The following is an 18,287-nucleotide window of genomic DNA, read 5'->3' as shown; positions in this document are numbered from 1 at the left end:
CCCACAAATGGTTACAAACACACTGGAGAGATATGTGGACACATCATGTGCCCCCCCCACACTTGGTAACACATAGGTGTGAAATGACCACACACGTCATTAAGATGAGGCTGAATACACAGACTGCCCCAACCAGTTCATGCACAAACACACATACACATGAGAATGTACACACAGCTCCCAGGTGTGCAACACCAAATGCACATATACTTCTACACACAGTCACAGCAATATCCTTGCTAACGCATGCTGGGACATCTCCATCTCCTATCCCAGAGCACTGGGGCCAACTCCATTATAAGAGCAGTGGGAAGGCAGGGGGGCTTTGGGTGGGGAATTTTGGAAGCGGGGTAGGCAATGTTGTTCCACCTAAGAGGCTGGAGGCAAAGGCCTTCAGAGGTTCAGGAGTATCCTTAGCTCCCCAGCCCCAAGGCACTTTGGCCACCACAGTCAGAACCATTCCAAGTGGCCTCTGTCTGATTGGGACATACCTCTGCTCATTTGAGAAGCTAAGTTTAGTTGCCTCCAAACATTTGCATAAGCAGTCCTTCTGCCAGAAATCCCTTTCTGACTCCTAGCTAGAGTAGAAATGGAAAGCAATTTAGAGTCATGTAGACTTGGGTTCCAATATAGATTTTACCCAATTTTATTTTTAGCTATGTGATCTTGAGTAAATTGCTTAAACTCACCGAGACTTAGTTTTCTAGTCTATATGGGAATGCAATCCTATGAAACTCTCTGCGTTCTCCAAGGTCAGGATTAGTATCTCCATTTCACAGATGTGGATGTTGAGGCTCAAAAGGGAGGTGCTGGCAAGTGCTGGAGCTGATATTTGAACCCACATCTCTCTGGTTCAGAGACCACTACAGCTGATGGCCCCCAGTAAACAGATAGGAGGAAGATAGTGACTTTACATTGTCTTTTAGGGAGCTGAGGGAAGCTGGGAGAAGATCCTGGGCCTCCTGAAGCCCAGCCCCACCCCTCCTGTTCCTTCCCAGCTTACTCAGCTCTGTCCTGTAGATCAAGACTCAGGCATCAGCTAGGGTTGGAAACCCTGCCCTGGGGTGGGAGGGGGAGGGCTATGAGGGAGTGGTGGCAAAAACTTGGATTGAATGTCAAGGGAGGCCAGGGGCAAGGGTCTTCCCCTCCCCCCCCAGCCTCCTCGTTTGTAGGATGGGGAGTACTATAGCGGGGACACTTGTGAGAGGAGGTACTTTTTCATCTGAAGAACCATCTGAACTTCTCCTTTCCCTTTTCTTCTTCCTTCCCTCTGTTCAGTCTTCCTCAAGGCCACTCTGTGTGCAGAGAGGACGAGGCTCTGCACAGGGCAGAGTGGGCACGTTCCTGGTTGCTGCTGCTGTGGACATGAATCTATTTTCCTTCTCCTCAGTTACCCCAGGTGATTCTGGTTATCTGATTGCCCAGATGTGCTGGGGGCTTCCTGTCAGCCAGCTTCTCAGTTCCTGCCTGATTGCCATCGGCTGCCTTTCCACTCCCACCCTACACACGCCCTGCCCTGCCGGGGGAGGCGCCCAGGCTGAAAGGACATGAGGGTGAGGGCAACTGCAGTTCCGTTCACATTCACCGTGCTGACCTCGCTTAACGCTCTACTCACCTCAGCTTCCATCCCTTGGGGCTAAAGCCTTGGTGGAGATTTTAGGGGGCCAGTCAGTTGGTTCTGGGGCTCCGGACGGGGGGCTAGAACTGGTGACAGTCCTGAGCCCTGTCATTAGTTCGCTGTGTGATAGCCGGAAGTTATTTTGCTGGCTCTGAGACCCAGCCGTCCATCTGTAACTGAGGGGGTGGAACTAGAGAACCTCCAAGGCTTTTCAGCTTGAGAACCCAGTGCTTGGGGCTCCTGATTCTCCCCTGTGTCATTGGGTAAGCCATGAACGTGAATGAAGGAAGCCCACAGACGCTCTCCCTCTCCCAACCCGGCCACCCAGCAGATACTGGCTTCCAGAACCATTTTTTGAGATTCCTCATCCTGGTCCTGGACAAACCTGGGGGGAGGGCAGGCCAGAGGCCCTCTCCACTGTTTTACAGGTGGCCACATGAGACCAAAGTGTGCTGTTCCCAGCACCAGGGTGTTTTTAGAAAGGGCTTCCTGGGAAGGCAGATGAGCAGGGGTTCTGAGCAGAATAGCCCGGCTCAGCTGTCTCCTGCTCCGGGTTGGCATATCTCATGAGCCAGGGTGGGTGTGTGTGCGTGTTGTTGGGGGGTAGGGGGGCAGTGGGTAGGAGACCAAAGAGCAGCAAGCATGTCATCAGAGCACCTGGGCCTGGCTCTCAGCTTCACCTCCTCCACTTACCCACTGTGGGTCCTGGGGGAAGCCTCTGTGATTTTTGGTTTCATCAACAACAAAATGGGAAAACCACTGAACTGCTCCTTCTCAAGGCTGTTAGGAGATAACATAGGAAGGAGGTAATATTGGTTGACAACGCATGCACTGTGTGGCTGGCAGTGTCTGTGCCTGTGGTGAGACGGGCATTGCCCTGCAGAAGAGCAGGCTGAGCCCAGGCCTGTCAGGTGGTTTATGCAAGATCTCACAGCTAGGGAGTGAGCCTGGCTACAAACCCAGGTCTGTGGGTGCTGCCTCTGCCCACTGCCCAGGAGGGGGTGTGTTCCCCTCCTCTTGTGTTGCCTCAGGGGAGGTATTGTTATTTTACTGAGCTCAGGGAGCAGGCCTGGGGGACCAGGGCCAGTCAAGAGGTTTCTCTTCTGGGTACACATAACAAAACGCTACCCGTCATGTCTGCTGAGGGCATCCCCTCTGAAAGGCTGCTTTCAACTCTAGATTGTTTCATTATGGTAGTAGTTGTTCAGGAGACAGTGTTTGTGTTTCACAGGCCTCTTTCAGCTACAGGAGAGAAACCCAACCCCCACTAGCTTAAACACAAGAGGAATTGGCTGGCTCTGCAGCTCCAGGAGAAATTGGGGTACTGGTGACCTGGAGGAAGAGCTGTACCCGCCAGGGCTTGGGGCTGGTGCTGCCTGAAACTCATTTCTGCTTCTTGCTGCTCTCTTTGAGCCCACCTGGGCCTCATTCCTCCCCTCACCGACAGCCACAGTTAGGAATTGCAGTCAAATGAGACCTTCTATCTCCCTGGGCCTCTGGATAAGCTCCAGGGAAGGCGGCTGATCGGCCTTGCTTGCATCACGTGCCCTCCCTTTGATTGGCAGCTGTTATTGCCATCGGAAAGGGGCTCTGGGGATGGCCAGGGTCAGTAACTGTCATCAGAAGAGGAGGAATAGGACTCAGTAGGCTGGTGGTGCATTAGTGTCTGGGTGGCACTATCTGCTATGGTTAGACTTCTGCTTCGCAGGAATGATACAAGGCAGAGTCTCTGCACCTGGGGGAAGAGGGGAGGCATTGCCCCAGTTTCACACACACACAGGACCAAAGCCCCATCATGCCCCACGCCTGCATTGTACTCACAGAGAAACTGAGGCTGAGAGAAGGGAGCAATGTGTCGCACATCACTCGGTGAGTGGCACAGGAGACAGGGAAATCGGGTCCCCTGACACCTGGCCCATAAGCCATGCTGTCAGTTGTCACTTGTCCTGAACCCTGTCTGGGAAGGCCAGTGAGACGTCTTTTTAATGGCACCAATTGTTCCCATCCCAGGACACACAGACCCCTTTGGAATGTGACTCCATCCGAAGGTGAAGTCTCTTTCCCCACCTCTTGATCTGGGCTGGCCTGGTCACTTACTTGAGCAGGGATGTGGTGGAAGAGAGTGTGTGTGTTCTGGAGCCTGGGACTTCAGGGGCCTTGCAGCTTTTGCTCTTACTCTCTCAGAGCCCAGCCCAGCTGCAGTGTCCCAAGCCCAGGCTGGACTACTCAGTGATAATAGCCTAGTATGGAGAGAGGCCCTGCTGTCCCAGCTGGACCCAGCCCTGGCTGACCCACCAGTCAAAGGCAGCCACACGAGCGAGCCCAGCAGGTTGGCAGAACTGCCCAGTCAGCCTACAGAAGTGGGAGAATCAATCCTTGTGTTAAAATACTAAATCTTGACATAGTTTGTTAGGTAGCAATAGAGACACGAAGCAGCCAGGCTTAAAGAGTGAAAAAGCTAAAAATATGCACTTATTTGTGTCATTTAGGATCTCAGAATTCCAGACTTGGACCACCCCTTCTCATATCCTTGAGGCTGGGCCACCAGAGCCCTTGTAAAGTCTCATTGACCCGGGAGAGTCACATAGTCAACAGCGATGGCTCTGTCTCATCCACTGACTCATCCTGAGTGTGATATCAGGGACAGATGGACGATAGTTACTCCAAAGTTGCCAAATGAATGATCGAGTGTTCCTCACCCAGCCTCTGTTTGCATATCCTCAGGGATGGGAGCTCACTCCCTCCAGGGCACTCTCTTGCATTATAGATAGGATGGCTCTGTCCTGAGAGAAGATCCTTCCCCATCCGGAGCAGAGACCTAGGACTCCCCAGGGGCACTGGCTCGCTTCCTGAGGTCTCCTTTTCTATGTGACAGCCTTGGGTAGATCACAGTGATCCCTGGCATTTGTAAAGCAGCACAATCTTGCCTAATAGCAAGTATTTTTATGTATATGGTGTCTCTGGCCACACACATAACCTTCGGGAGGTTTTTCCACCAGGGCCTAAGATAAGCATGGATTCTGGGATCACATGGTCTGGGGTTTCAACCCCAATACCACCTCTGTGTGGCCTTAGAAAAAAGATACTTCCTGTCTCTCAGCCTCAGTTTTCTCATCTGAAAAATAGGAGTGAAATTTACTGCCCAGGGTTGCTGTGGGGCTTAAGGAGGAGATGATGGGTATGAAATGTTCAGCATGTAATCAGTCCTTAACAACGTTTAGTTCCTTTTACATAAAAGAACGTTTAGTTCCTTTTAGTTCCAGGTACATAAACAGTTCCAGATGGAGAACTCATCCGTACTTAGCATTCATGTCTATGAAAATAATGTGCAGGTGGGAGAAGAATTGTCAGGTGACCAGGGATCGGGGAGGGCATTCCCAGCAGGGAGAACAGCGTAAGCAAAGACAAGAGGGAGAGGTCTGGTTTCAGAGGAGGGTAAGTGGATGGCTTGGTGTTTCTGGCATGAAGAGCGACAGAGTGGGAAATGATGGGTGAGGAGGACAGGCCCACACCATGGAGGGCCTTCAGTGCTGGGCTGGGAGCTAGGGCTTTGCCAAGGGAGACGTGGAGGAAGTCTGAAGAGAGGAGGGCAAGATCAGGTGTGGGTTCAAGTCTAGGGGAGGAATTTGGGGTAGCAGGAGGGAGAGCCTGGCCACGGAGGCCGGTGGCTGAGCCACCAGCATGTGCACACCTGCCATGAGAAGCAGGTCCTTGACCCTCTGGCCTAGTTCCTGTACTTCACATCTTCGGGGCCAGGCCCTGCTGGGAAGAGCACCTTTTCTGTCCTTTTCAATCTAGGAATAGATTGTGACAGAAGCCAGAGGAGAAGACCTGAGCCACATTTGCAGCCAGAGGGAGGCAGGGTAGATCAGAGGGGGGACTAACCTTACCTATCTTCTGCAGATTCATAGAAGTTGCTGTCAAGGTCTGTTTGCTCATTTTATTAACCATCATGGACCTTGTGCTGAGCTCTACAGTTTTCTAAGCTCTGCCACAGTTATGGGCTTCTTTGAGTCTTGCAGCTGCCTTGGAAAGGAGGGAGACTGTACAGAGATGATTAGCCCTATTTTTAAGATGGGGAGACCTAGATTCAAAGAGGGGATGTGACTTGCCCAAGATCACACAGCAAGTACATGGCATACCTGCTTCCCAGTCCCATCCTATCCTCTGTCCACGGCACTGCGGGACTGAGACATCCTCAGTTACCAGCTCCAGGTGAAGAGTGAGGGGAGTCAGAGAGAGGTTGACAGCCATCAGCACACAACACTTAACCCAAACTGACAATTTAATTGTGAAAATGTGGACGAGGTATAGTTATATGCAAGGAAATCCAGACGGTCTGGGTCCCTGGAGAGCCTCATCCAGCACCCCAGTTGCCGGGGAAACAGGAGAAGGTTGGGGATGATGTCACCATACTCTGAGGCCTATGTATGGGGGAAGGGCTACCCATCCACCTTTTTGGATGACTTCCTATGGGCCAACCCACAGGAAGTCATCCTCGCATTTAACCCCTTCCCCTACAGATGGGGCAAAAGGGAGCTCCAGGCAGAAGTGGTGACTTGCTTAAGGTCACACAAGAAGTCAGTGCCTGAACCTATCCAGGTGCCCATGTCTATTTGTCTAGCCAGGCTGTGGGCACCTTGAGGATAGGCTGGGTCAGAGTCATCCATAAGTCCCCATGCCCAGCACTTGGCCTTGCAAAGAGTGATGCTCAATTCTGCAGCAAAGGCTGCTTGATCCCTTTACAAAATAGGGATGTAGGCCACTTCAGGAGGTGACACTTGAATTCATAGCAACCTTAAATGAGCAGGAGCCCTGAACAGTCACCCAGAGCAGCTCTCATTGGTTCAGAGAATACTGGACTCAGAAAGGGCAGGTCACCACGCAAAGGTCAGCCAGCAGGTTGGGGCAGCCCTAGGCTGACACTCAGTCCACGATTCCCAGGGGCCAAGGCCCCTCTCATGCCCCACAGATATGAGGAATGGTCCCAAGAGGAGTGGTTCCTCTCACTGCCATCCCCCTCAACACTGGTGCAAGGGTCTGTGCCTTGGGAATCCCCCATTATCTAAAGCATTTTCTCAGAATCCCCAGCTCCTAACCTGAGGCTGAGCTTCAACCCATCCAAAGCATCAGTAATGATAACAACCGTCTTTAGCACATCCCCTACTCTGTGCTAGGCTCTGGGCTAACACTACATATTCCTTCTCTCAAATATTTACAGCTCTGTGGGCTGGGACTTATTGTTTTCACTTTGCAGTTCAGAAAACTGAGGCTCGGGGGAGGGGCAGCGTCATTTGCCCACCTGCCCATAGCCAGAAAATGAAAAAGCTAGGTCTGGAACCCCAGGTCACTCTGCACCCAAACACCGTGACTGCCTTCTTCCCTGGCTAGCGGATCACCCTGCAGTGGCCTGAGTCCCTGTGGGAGGGGGCAGCTTCAAACCCACACTGTCTGAGGTTCTGAGGGGGCTGCCAGTCGCAGAGCCAGTACCCTGACAGAAGGCCTGGCCTTGTAAAGAGTTCCATCTTCCTGGCCGCATAATTGGCTCAGGAAGAGCAGATGACCCAATTGGACTGAACAGAGCCATTCCCTGGGATTGCCAAAATGGGTTCTGGGAGAAAGCAGATAGCTCCCGTTGCACTGCAATCTCTAAAGGTGTGATCTCCAGAGCTTCCAGCCCAGTACTCCCCGCCATGTAAGGAGGACGAGGAGAATGAAGAAGGAAGAGAAGAAACAGGTAGGGGGTGTGGGAGGTCCTTTGAGTCCCCGAGCATACCCTTGTCCTTCCCAGTCATGTGGGCCAGTCAGTCCACGCTTCCCAGACTCACTGGAATCAGGTCTCTAGCTGCTCTCTTGCACTTGGACCAGTCCTGATTACTGCCCGAGCGATGTGCTGAGTCCCACGCTGTTCTTACTGGAGGAACAAGACTAATAAAGGTTTCTGGCCTCCGGGAACCAACACTCTGGGCAGGGGGAAAAGGGCTGGCAATAGTTTTAGGTTCCAGTCCCTGCTCTTGTCTCAAACCTGCTGTGTGATCCTTCCCCTATCCGGGCTATAATTTCCCCGTCTTTAACATAGAGACAGAGACATGCGTGTGGGGCGGGGTGGACATTGGGCTCAGTATTCTGCAAAATCTCCTCCAGATCTACATGAGTACTTTCTAAAAAAAGAATTTACGTATAATTCACATACCATACCATTCACCCTTTTAGTGAAAGTGTTCATTGGTTTTTAGTATGTTCACAACGTCATGCAACCATACCCAATCCCCATTTCAGAACATTTCCATCTGTCACCCCGAAAAGAAATCTCATACCCATTAGCAGTCATTCCCCATTCCACGCACAACTCTAGCTCCTGGAAACTGCTAATCTCCTTTTTTGACTCAATGGATTTTTCTATTCTGGACATTTCATTTTCAAGTTCATCCATGTTGTAGCATATGTCAATATTTCATGTCTTCTTATGGCTGGATAATATCCCATTGTATGGATATGCCACATTTTGTTTATCCATTCATGGGTTGATGGACATTGGGTTGTTTCTACTTTTTGGCTATTGTAAGTTATGCTGTTATGAATAATCATGTGCAAATGTTTGTGTCAAATATATGCTTTCAACTCTCTCATGTATATATACCTAGCAATGGAATCTCTGGACCATACGGTAACTCTCTATGACTTTTGGGAACTGCCAAACTGTTTTCCACAGTGGCTGCACCATTTTACATTTTTGCCAGCATGTATGAGGGTTCCAATTTTTCCACATCTTTGACAACACTTGTTATTTTCTTTATTATTACAGCCATCTTAGTAAGCATGAAGTGGTATCTCACTGTGATTCTAATTTGCATTTCCCCAATGACTAATAGTGCTGAGCACCTTTTCATGGGCATATTGGCCATTTTAATATCTTCTTTGGAGAAATGTCTATTCAAATCTCTTGCCCACTTAAAAAATTGGATTATTTGTCCTATTCTTGTTGAGTTATGAGTTCTTTATGTTTTCTGGATACTAGGACACTAGATCCTTACCAGATACTTTATTTGCCAATCTTTTGTGACTCGTCTTTTTATTTTCTTGATAATGTCATTTGAAGCACAAAATTTTTAATTTTGATGAAGTTCAATTTCTCTTTTTATTTGGTTGTTTGTGCTTTTAGCATCATATCAAAGAAACTACTGTCGGGCCGGCCCGTGGCTCACTCAGGAGAGTGTGGTGCTGAGAACACCAAGGCCCCGGGTTCGGATCCCATATAGGGATGGCCGGTTCGCTCACTGGGTGAGCGTGGTGCTCACAACACCAAGTCAAGGGTTAAGATCCCCTTACCGGTCATCTTTTTTAAAAAAAAAAAAGAAACTATTGTCTAGTCCAAGGTCATGAAGATTTACACCTATGTTTTTGCTATGGTTTGAATGTTCCTCTAAAAACTCATATTGAAATTTAATTGCCATTGTAACAGTGTTGGGAAGTGGGGCCTTTAAGAGGTGATTAGGTCATGAGGGCTCTGCCTTCATGAATGGATTATTGCTGTTATTTGGGAGTGGGTTAGTTATTGCAAAAGTGGTCTCCTGATAAAAGGATGAGTTTGACCTGATTTTTTCTCTGTCTGGCAGGGTCACTTCCAACTGCCACCCTTCCACCATGTTATGACACAGCATGAAGGCCCTCACCAGATGCCGGCACCATGCTTTTGGAGTTCCCAGGCTCCCTCCAGAACTATGAGCTAAATAAACTTTTTTTCTTTATAAGTTACCCAGTCTGTGGTATTCTGTTATAGTAGAAGGAATGGACTAAGACAGTTTTCTTCTAAGAATTTTCTAGTTTTAGCTCTTACGTTCAGGTCTTTGATCCATTTTGAGTTAATTTTTATATATGGTGTGAGGTCAGGGTCCCATGTCATTCTTTTGCATGCAGATATCCAGTTGTTTCAGCATCATTTGTTAAAAAGATTATTCTTTCTCTGTTGAATTGTCTTAACACTCTTGTCAAAAATCAATTGACCATAAATGTATGGGTTTATTTAAACAATTACCTGTTAAGTCACATCTAGGAAGTAAGTTATAGTTGGGTCTGTGGAGTCACAAGTATGTGACAGGTCGTATGGCAGAAGGAAAGGAAGAGGACAAATGAGAAATTTGAAATTCCAGATCTGCTCTCACCCAGGCAATCTGTTTCTTTTCTTTGTTGCTGGCCTCTATAGGGATTGAACCTCAGAACTCAATGTTATCAGCACCACACTCTAACTGACTGAGCTAACTGGCCAGCTTCATTTTGTTTTTTAAGAAATGATACAGGGCTGACTGGTTAGCTCTCTTGGGAGAGCACGGTGCTGGTAACGCCAGCGTCATGGTTCAGATCCCATACCAGCCTGCTGCCCCTCACCCCCCAAAAAGAAAGAAATGATACAATATATCAACACTGAACACATTCTTGTAAAAAATACCAGTATCAGAATGTCCCTGAGCCTCTATTTCCTCCTCTGTCATGTCTGAGCCCCAGAGCTGGTGTGAGGCCTAAAGTGAGAGAGGGGGAGCTGATGGGTATTTCAGGTGGAGTCAAGGGCACGAGCAATGGCTGGGTGGCTGGAAAGTGCAGGGCGTGTGATATAGGGGACAGTGAGGAGTCTGTAGGCCAAAGGGTGGGGTTGAGAGGCTGCCTTTTGTGTCTTTCAATTGGTAAAAAACCAAAACACTCTGGTGCCTGAGTCACAGCTCAGGGGACTCCTCCTGTGTCCTGGTCAGAAGCCCCACGGTAGAGAGGCCAGCCATGACACCTGGCACACCTCGCACCACGTGGCTAGCTGAGAGCTGGCTGCATGTGACGCTGCTGGCTCCACTCAAGTCTGGGCCAGCGAGGCTGTGCCTAGAGACCATGTGATTGGGGTCCAGCAGGGGACGAGGGGGCTGGAAGGGTGGGCTTTTGTTTCTTACTTTGTGTATAAATGAGCAAGACATGCAGAAGGTCAGGGAGAAGAAAGTGCAGGAGAGTAAGAGGAAACTAACATTTGCTGAGCACCTACTATTTGCTGGAAGGCACTTTGTAGACTTCATCTCAGCTTACAATCACCCAGAGAAAAAGGGGTTGTAAGGATCATCCCCATTTCATAGGACAGGAAACTGAGTCAGACAGCCAGCAGGTGGCAGAACTAGGATTTGAACCCCGTTCCATCTGTCCTGACCACATGCTCTTATAATGCCAAGCTACCCTAGAGAAACGAGAGAAAAAGGAGGGCAAGCTAGAGAGGGCCCAGCAGAGGGAGAGAGTCACACAGAGAGGGAAATAAAGAGAGGCAAAAATGAAAAAACTAGAGTGGAAAGAGCGTGAGGCCCTGGCCCGGCCGAGGCCTGGAGCAAGTCCTCAGAGAGTAGCTGAGGGCGGGAACGGCCGGAAACCGGCTCATCAAACCCGAAGCCAAGAACCATGCTTGGCCTGAGATGTGGTGGAAAAGCTCACACCTCAATTGGAGAGGGGGACGCTGTCAGCGGGGAGCAGGGTCTGCCTGGGAAGAGAGCAGCAGGGCTGGATGGCCAGGGGATGCCAAGCAGGGACATCATCCGGCTCGAGTAGCCACTGTGGCCGCTTGGGCTGGCAGACCCTTGCTGCTGGACGTGCAGAGCAGCAGGCCTGGAGGCTGGGACAGAGGGAGCGATGACCAAGCCTTCCTGGAATGCTGGTTGTTCTTAGGACAAACTCCTTAATGTGGCCTGTAAGTAGGGTGGCTGTATAGTTTATTGTCCAGCATGGGACACTTAAGAGCGAGCGGAGACAACAGGTACAAAGGGGTATGTACGGACCCCCAATCTCTAAGGCCCTGCGTGGTCAGGCCTAACATGTTTCTGCTGCAGCCTTCCCCAGCTCTCTGCCCTTCATCCATGCTGGCCTTCCTCTGTACACACTTGGGGCCTCCACATTATCTGGAATACCCCCACCCTGAGTCATCCCCAACACCTCTCCATACCTCTTCCTTGTTCCTACACACCCTCAAAACTCAGCTCAAGCAAGGCCAGTGGCCTTGTTAAGTCATTCAAAACACCACGTGCTTTTCCTTCACGGCACTGATCACAATCACCATAATGAAATAAATTTTTCATTGAGTGTTTGTTTCAAAGTCTGTCTCCCTCCCTAAGGGCAGGCTGGCTCTGACTTCTTCAGGGTTGTATCTGATCACACAGCCCAAAGGCCCTAATGCATAAATGAATAAATCAACTCCCAAGGTCTCCTGTACTGCCAAGGAGTTGTGTGCCCACCCTTGCACTTTTTGGTTCTTTTCTACACAAGGAAAGGAAAGGAAAGGAAGGATCTCATCCTAAAGAAAATAACCTCCTGGGCATTCTGATTTCTTCCACAGGCTCTGAGACTCTTAAGGGAGGGACTGTATCCCTTCTCTTCTCTTCCCAGTCTCTAGCCTAGATTTGCGTCTGAATTAGGGACTCAGATTGGACTTAATGAGTGACTGTGACATTGAATAATGTGGTTGTGGATCACAGGAAGTCAGAACTGGAAGAATCCTAGCTGAGTCCAAGTCCCCGGGTATTGTAGGCACAAAAAAACCCGTGTTCCTCCCTTTAGAGGTCATCTTGTCCAAGCAACCACTTTTTTTTTTTTATAGAAGTTTAAGTGTACAATTCACCTTAGTATATTAACAACATTGTGCAACCATCACTACTATCTAATTCCAGAACATCTGCATCAGTGCATAAGCAACCCCATACCCAATAGCAGTCATATCCTCTTTTCCCCTACCCTCAGCCCCTGGCAACCACCACTCATCTTATTTTAAAGAAAGGGAACTGAGGCCCAGTGAGGGGCAGGGCCTTATCTAAAGTCATGTCACCAGCCAGCAGCAGAGCCAGGACTAGGGCCGAGACCTCCTGGTGCCCAGCCTATGTCAGGCAGCAGGTCTGAGCTCTCAGCACCCCGCGGCATCCTCTGGTGACTGACAGGAAAGAGGTGTTTAGCAAAAGCCTATTGAATGGAATCTACTAGGTAAGATGTGACTGCCACCTGTAACTTTGCTTTTAGTCATCCAGAGGCTGTCTGTGCCCAGAATGGAGCTGAGGGCTTCTGAGGTATAGGAGAGACACTTAGGAACCATTTCCAACTTGTACCTGCTTCTACAATAGCCAATGTCCTTTCATAGCTGGGAATGCCCATCCCCCAAATGGCCACCCCGCCTCCTCCTCACCTCCTTCAGTGTCTTCTCAAAGGCCTTTTCTCAGTGAGGCCTGCCCTGACCACCTGTTTCAAATTGCAAACAGCCCCTGCCCCCTGCCCCCCCCCCCCACCTCCAGGTGGTTTTTTCCTCCACAGCACTGGAAGCATCTATTTGACATCCTGCCTCCTTCCCTTCGTTATCTGGTTATTGCCTTTCTTCCCCGACTACATGTCAGCTCCATGAGGACAGGGATGTGGTCTGCTTTGCTCACAGCTGTTCCCCAGCTCCCAGAACAGTGCCTGTTATATATAGAAGGTGTTTTGTAATTACTGGTTGAATGACTGAATAAACGAATAGCTCTTATTATATTTAATTCTTTTTTTTTTTTTTTTTTTTTTGGCAACTAGTTGGTACAGGGATCAAACCCTGGACCTTAGTACTATCAGCATCAAGCTCTAACCAACTGAGCTAACCAGCCAGCCCTGCATCTGATTCTTATCAGCAGTAATCAGGGGAAGGGCTATGACGACTGTTTCACAGATGTGAGCTGAATGTCCAGAGAGGTCATCTGGGGACCAGAGACAGGCCATTGTCTCCCCCAACCATGGTCCTGTCGGGAGCCTGGAGTGGGCTCAAGGAAGGCATAAGGAAAAAGGTGCCAGACTTTCAGGGTTTGCCATTGTTTTTAGGAGAGCAGAAACCAGAGTCTGAAGCCAGCCTTTATTCCTTCCTGTAGTAATTTAGCAGCTTTCACATTCCATGCCTTAGCCAAAATGGAAAAAAAAGAAAAAGGCAGTGCTATTTTTTACAATGGCCTTAGCTCGGTGAGCTCCAACATGGAAAGTGCTGTCCATGATGTCATGAGCCTGAGGCCCTCTGGGCATCGTTACTGACACTTCATAGGATGGGCTGGGCCTGGGGTCCACACACTCCTCTTTCCAGAGCTGCACGAACACAGGCAGACAGTGGCTCTATGGACAAGCCTGGGTGCAGATCCCCTGAGCCAGGATGGAGCCAGGTGCTGAGCAGACAGTGGGCACACATGGGCTCACAGCCCAGTAGAGCACTTCCCTCTGTTGTCCTAAAATCTTTGACATCCCACTCTCATGGGATCTGTGGCAGACCTGAGGGACACATGGGGTGAGCACTCTGAACTGTGTCTTTCCATGGGGGACAGAGGGTTAGAGTGCTATGGTGCCCTGCCCACTGTTACTCACACAGCCAGAGAATGATGGCCTTGGGCTTGAACCCTGTCCTCTGATTCTAAATTCTGTGATCTACTTAAGAAAAGGCACGGTTCCTGCCCAAGAGAAGAGGACAGTCTGAGATCGGCTGTGGGGAACTACTTGATCAAGTTCAAGTCTTCATTTTACACTTGAAGAAACCAAGGCTCAGAGAAGGACAGGGACTAGCCCAAGGTCGCACAGCCAATCCACAGACCAGGCAGGGCTGAATGCAGTCTCTGGACTTCTGGCCAGGAGTGTTTCCTACTATATCCTGAACTTAAACAGTTCCATTTGGGCGGAAACTCTGCTGTTCCGGAAGAAACGCCAGGCCTTTCCAGAATCCGGTCTAAGGCTGTCTTCCAAGATCTGCTGTCAAGGCGTATTCCTCAGGGAACAGCTGTTGGCAAAAGGAGGCGAGATATTGATTATGGCTGGGGTTGGGGGAGCGTGGTTTAGGCTGGGGAGCTGGGGGAGAGAAGGGATGGGGAAGGGCAGCAGAAGTTTCTCTGAAAAAAACCAAAGGTGTATTTATTTATTTTTACTTTTGCTTATTGTATTTTCTAAGTTTTATACAGTTATATAATGAATTTTTCATATTTGAAAGTGATAAACTGTTGAATTGGGAATGATCTGGAAATCCAGGATCGTCTCAGCCCTGAACGTCTATGTGAAGTTGAACAGGTGTCCACCTGTCTCTGGGCCTTTCTTAGAAATGCTGGTAATAAGGTTGCCCTGTGAAAGGCAAATGAATTAAAAGGCTCCCTGGCTCAGGAAACAGCTCTGCAACCTCCAGCCATTAGCGACATTAAGCAATCTAAAGAAAGAATGCAGCAACCAAGGAGTGAGGTGTCCAGACAAAAGCGAAAGCTCAGAGAAGCTCACTTCAGCCATGTGCATGCCCAGTGCTGTCCAAAAGGTCAGGGATGTTGTCTGAGAGATGTGCCCATCCCAGTCGCTCCCTCTGCGGGCTGGGGTAGGGGTGGGGGGTGTAGACCTTCATCAGGCTTCACCAAGGTCTGTGTGAACAACCTCTCGACTAGCCCTCCTTGCCTCTTTGTTCAGATTCCAGATACCAGGCCATAGCTTCCCAGAGACGTGGCTGCTGGGATGGAAGGAGACTGGGGAGGGGACAAGAGCATTTCTGTCCATGGAAAGGGAGACTGCCTGGTGTCAGTTACAGTAGTGTCGGGAGGAGGCATCATCCTGAGTGACATGGTTAGGGCCAGCCTGTCTGACATCTCCAGGTGTCCTGAGAAAGGTCAATGTCGAGACCTTCCAGGTGAAGGTCAGACTCCAGGCTGGTCAATTACTCAGGACCTGCCATCCAGAGAAAGAGTTACATGATTTTAATATGTGTGCAGTGCTTAGAAAAGTGCTGGGTATAAAATAAGTGGACAATAAAAACTGCTCAATGAAATTTAGCTGTGGCCTCTCCAGACAGGAGGGTGGAGCTCTGAGTCCAAAAGGGAGCAGCGGGTCGATCTGGTCCTGATCCTGTCCCACAGGCCCAGCTGGAAGCCCTGTTTCCAGAAGGCTTAGCTCACAGCCACTCTCTTATCCCTGACCAATGTGACCATCTCTGTCACTTATGGGCACTGAGAGAGCACCTAGCTGACTGTTACAAGCTGTGGTGTCATTTCTGGTCTTCTCTCCTGGTTCTCCTCTGATCTCCAGGCCTGAGGGAAGGATCATGGCTCCACCCCTCCACTGCATTGTCCTACACCCCGATCCCCAGTATAGACCTCAGCAGCCAGGAATTCTAGGTTGGGCTGGGACCCCAGCATGTCAGGGCTCGAAGGCCTGCAGTGTGTGCTTTGCTTGCCACTCCTCCAATGATGTACACATGGGGGAACTGAGGCCCAAGGAAGGAAGCCTCCCCCACCCCCAGTTTGCATAGCCAGAGAGTGGTGACTGGCTGGAGCCTGGCCCGATGCTTTCTCCCAGCCTCCTCTGCTCCTCAGGGATCCCCAGGGGCCGCTCTGGAGACTGCTTCCCCTCCCCCATCATGACCACACCTCACCTGGTCTTGGTTTGTTCTGTCCTCCGTGGCTCTGTCTAGGGTAATTCTGGCGGAGCGGGGTCAGCCCCCTGGGAGCAGGCAGCTAACGAGCTTCAGATGTCTGGGCCAAACTCCACTTGCTTGAGGCAGGCGGATGCTCAGATGCTCTCAGATTGCTGACTCCGGGCTGGTGGGGATGGCCTGCAGAGGCCCCCACACCTTCACAGGTTACCCACCCCTGACTTGGACCCAGCAGGTGACAGTGTTTTAACCCCCAAACCCTTGCCAGGGTGGCTATTTCAAGATCAGGAAAAGGGCAGGTAGGCTGGAGGACAAATGTCTTTTGATCATTTGGAAACATGTCTTCTTCCTTCAAACCTTTTCTGGGTCCTGAGCTGGTGTTTCCACTGAGGTAGCAGCAGGGAGGGGGACCAGGGAGGGGCAAATAGCCTGTTGTTAGCCAGCTCTGTGCGCACTCTGGGCTGGGCACAAATGCCATCTTCTCCAACCCTCAGGGAAACCCTACAAATTTAGGACTGTCATCATTCACTCTCTGGATGAGGAAATGGAGGCTCAGAGAGGTGAGGTGACTTGCCCAAGGTCACACAGCCCCTGACTGGCCAAACTAGGGTCAGAGCCTACACTCTACCCTGCAAAGAGCTGGGATGTTTCCAGAAGATGGGAATGGTACATTGTGATCTCAGAGCTTGGCGAATTGGAGGGCCGGTGTCTGCACTGGGGATTCAGACAAGGAGGCTGTTTTGTAGCTGAGTCACTCGATCTTGACAAGGCAGCAGATTTCACATTTACAAAAGGGGGATCGTCACCTCAGGATGAGGTAAGGTAATAGTAATTGCCATCATCACATTCTCAGCCATGCCCAGAACACATTCCAGGAGCCAGACCCACTGCTGAGAGCTTTCCGTTGGTTAGCTGTAAAGAGGTTGGATTCTAGAGCTCTGCTCCTCACTAGCTGTGTGACCCTGGCCAAGTAGCTTTACTTCTCTGTGCCTCTGGTTCCTTGTCTGTAAAATGAGGAGAATATTAGTTCCTATCTCAGGGTTGTTGTGAAATTAAATGAGTTAATATTTGTGAAGGGCTTAGAAGGATTGTGGCACAGGGTACACAGCCAGAACACATGTTAGTTAATATTGGGCTCAACCTTGTGAGACAGGTGTTGTTATTTTTCCCAAAGTACAGATGTGGAAACTGAGGTAATGCAGTACAGTGACTCTGAAACTTAGTGTACATCAAAGTCATCTGGACAGTTCAGTAAGTCAGGGTTGGGCCTGAGAATATGCATGTCTAGCACGTTCCCAGGCAATGCTGATGCTGCTGGTGGGGGGACCACACTTCGAAACCCACTGCTCTAGCAGGCCTGAGTGTCGCCCCTTTTATGTCAGGGCCAGCTAGGACCAGTAATACTAGAAGCTCAACAAACGGTTTGGTATGTGAGCAAGTGAGTGAGAGATCACAGAGAACAGCAAGGATGTGGCCTAAGAGCCCCAGGGTTCTCGTCCTGAATTTGCTCCCAACTCCTGTGGGACTTGAGCTCCAGTCACTTCTCCCTTGTAGCCTTGGTTTCCTCCTCCATAAAACAGGGGCAGTGATAACCCTCCCTTACCAGGCTCTGTGAGGAGAGACAGGTTCATGTGTGTAGAAGGCCCAGAACAACTCTAACCCCGCAGCAGAGTGACGAGGTTGGTCTTGGGTGGGAGGTGCCAGGCCTGGGTGCTCATTCTAATCCTTCACTGCTGTCCCTCCTCTCCCCTGGCTCATTACCTGCACTTCTTCCTTGAACCTGAGTTGGGAAGCTCCCTGCCACACTGTCCCCCATGCCCCATGGCAGAGGGCAGCGTGCTTGCTGTGGCCACAGGCTGCATAAAGGGGCCTGTGTTCCGGCCTCTCACCTCCCACTGTGTGCCCAGTGGTTTTCTATTTCAGTTGCTGTAAAAATATCACCTTTGATCTCAGCTTGTAGCTCTTAAAAAAAAAAGAAGAAACCACCAGCAGGCTGGGTTTTCATTCTCCCCTGGCTCCTCCACCCTCTCACCTCAGCTCCCTGCTCACCTCCCCTCCTCTCCATTCTCTCCCCACTCATCCCCTCCTTTCTGGTCACCAGCACCCCAGCTGGACCCAGAGCACCTGAGGAACCCACTGTCCCTTATCTCTCCATGTGTCCCTCCATCCCCACATGGGGTTATTTGCTGAAGGAGCAGCATAAATGAGGGTGTGTGTGAAGGAAGGCTGTCCTCACACCTCCTCCCTTGCTCTCTCTGCCCCTTC

General features: G+C 50.2%; 1 long non-coding RNA gene across 1 annotated transcript; it reads left to right on the top strand.

Moving 5' to 3' along the window:
* The first annotated feature begins 1,285 nt into the window (after positions 1-1,285).
* LOC134374579 (uncharacterized) lies at positions 1,286-9,369 on the top strand. The gene is made up of 2 exons (XR_010023332.1): positions 1,286-1,399; positions 9,235-9,369. It is a non-coding gene; the product is annotated as an uncharacterized LOC134374579 (long non-coding RNA).
* Positions 9,370-18,287: the final 8,918 nt, after the last annotated feature.

Source organism: Cynocephalus volans, chromosome 4, assembly GCF_027409185.1.
Source record: "Cynocephalus volans isolate mCynVol1 chromosome 4, mCynVol1.pri, whole genome shotgun sequence".
Classification (NCBI taxonomy): Eukaryota; Metazoa; Chordata; class Mammalia; order Dermoptera; family Cynocephalidae; genus Cynocephalus; species Cynocephalus volans.
The sequence above is the reverse complement of the archived record's forward strand: the minus strand, read 5'-3'. Positions and strand labels throughout refer to the sequence as shown.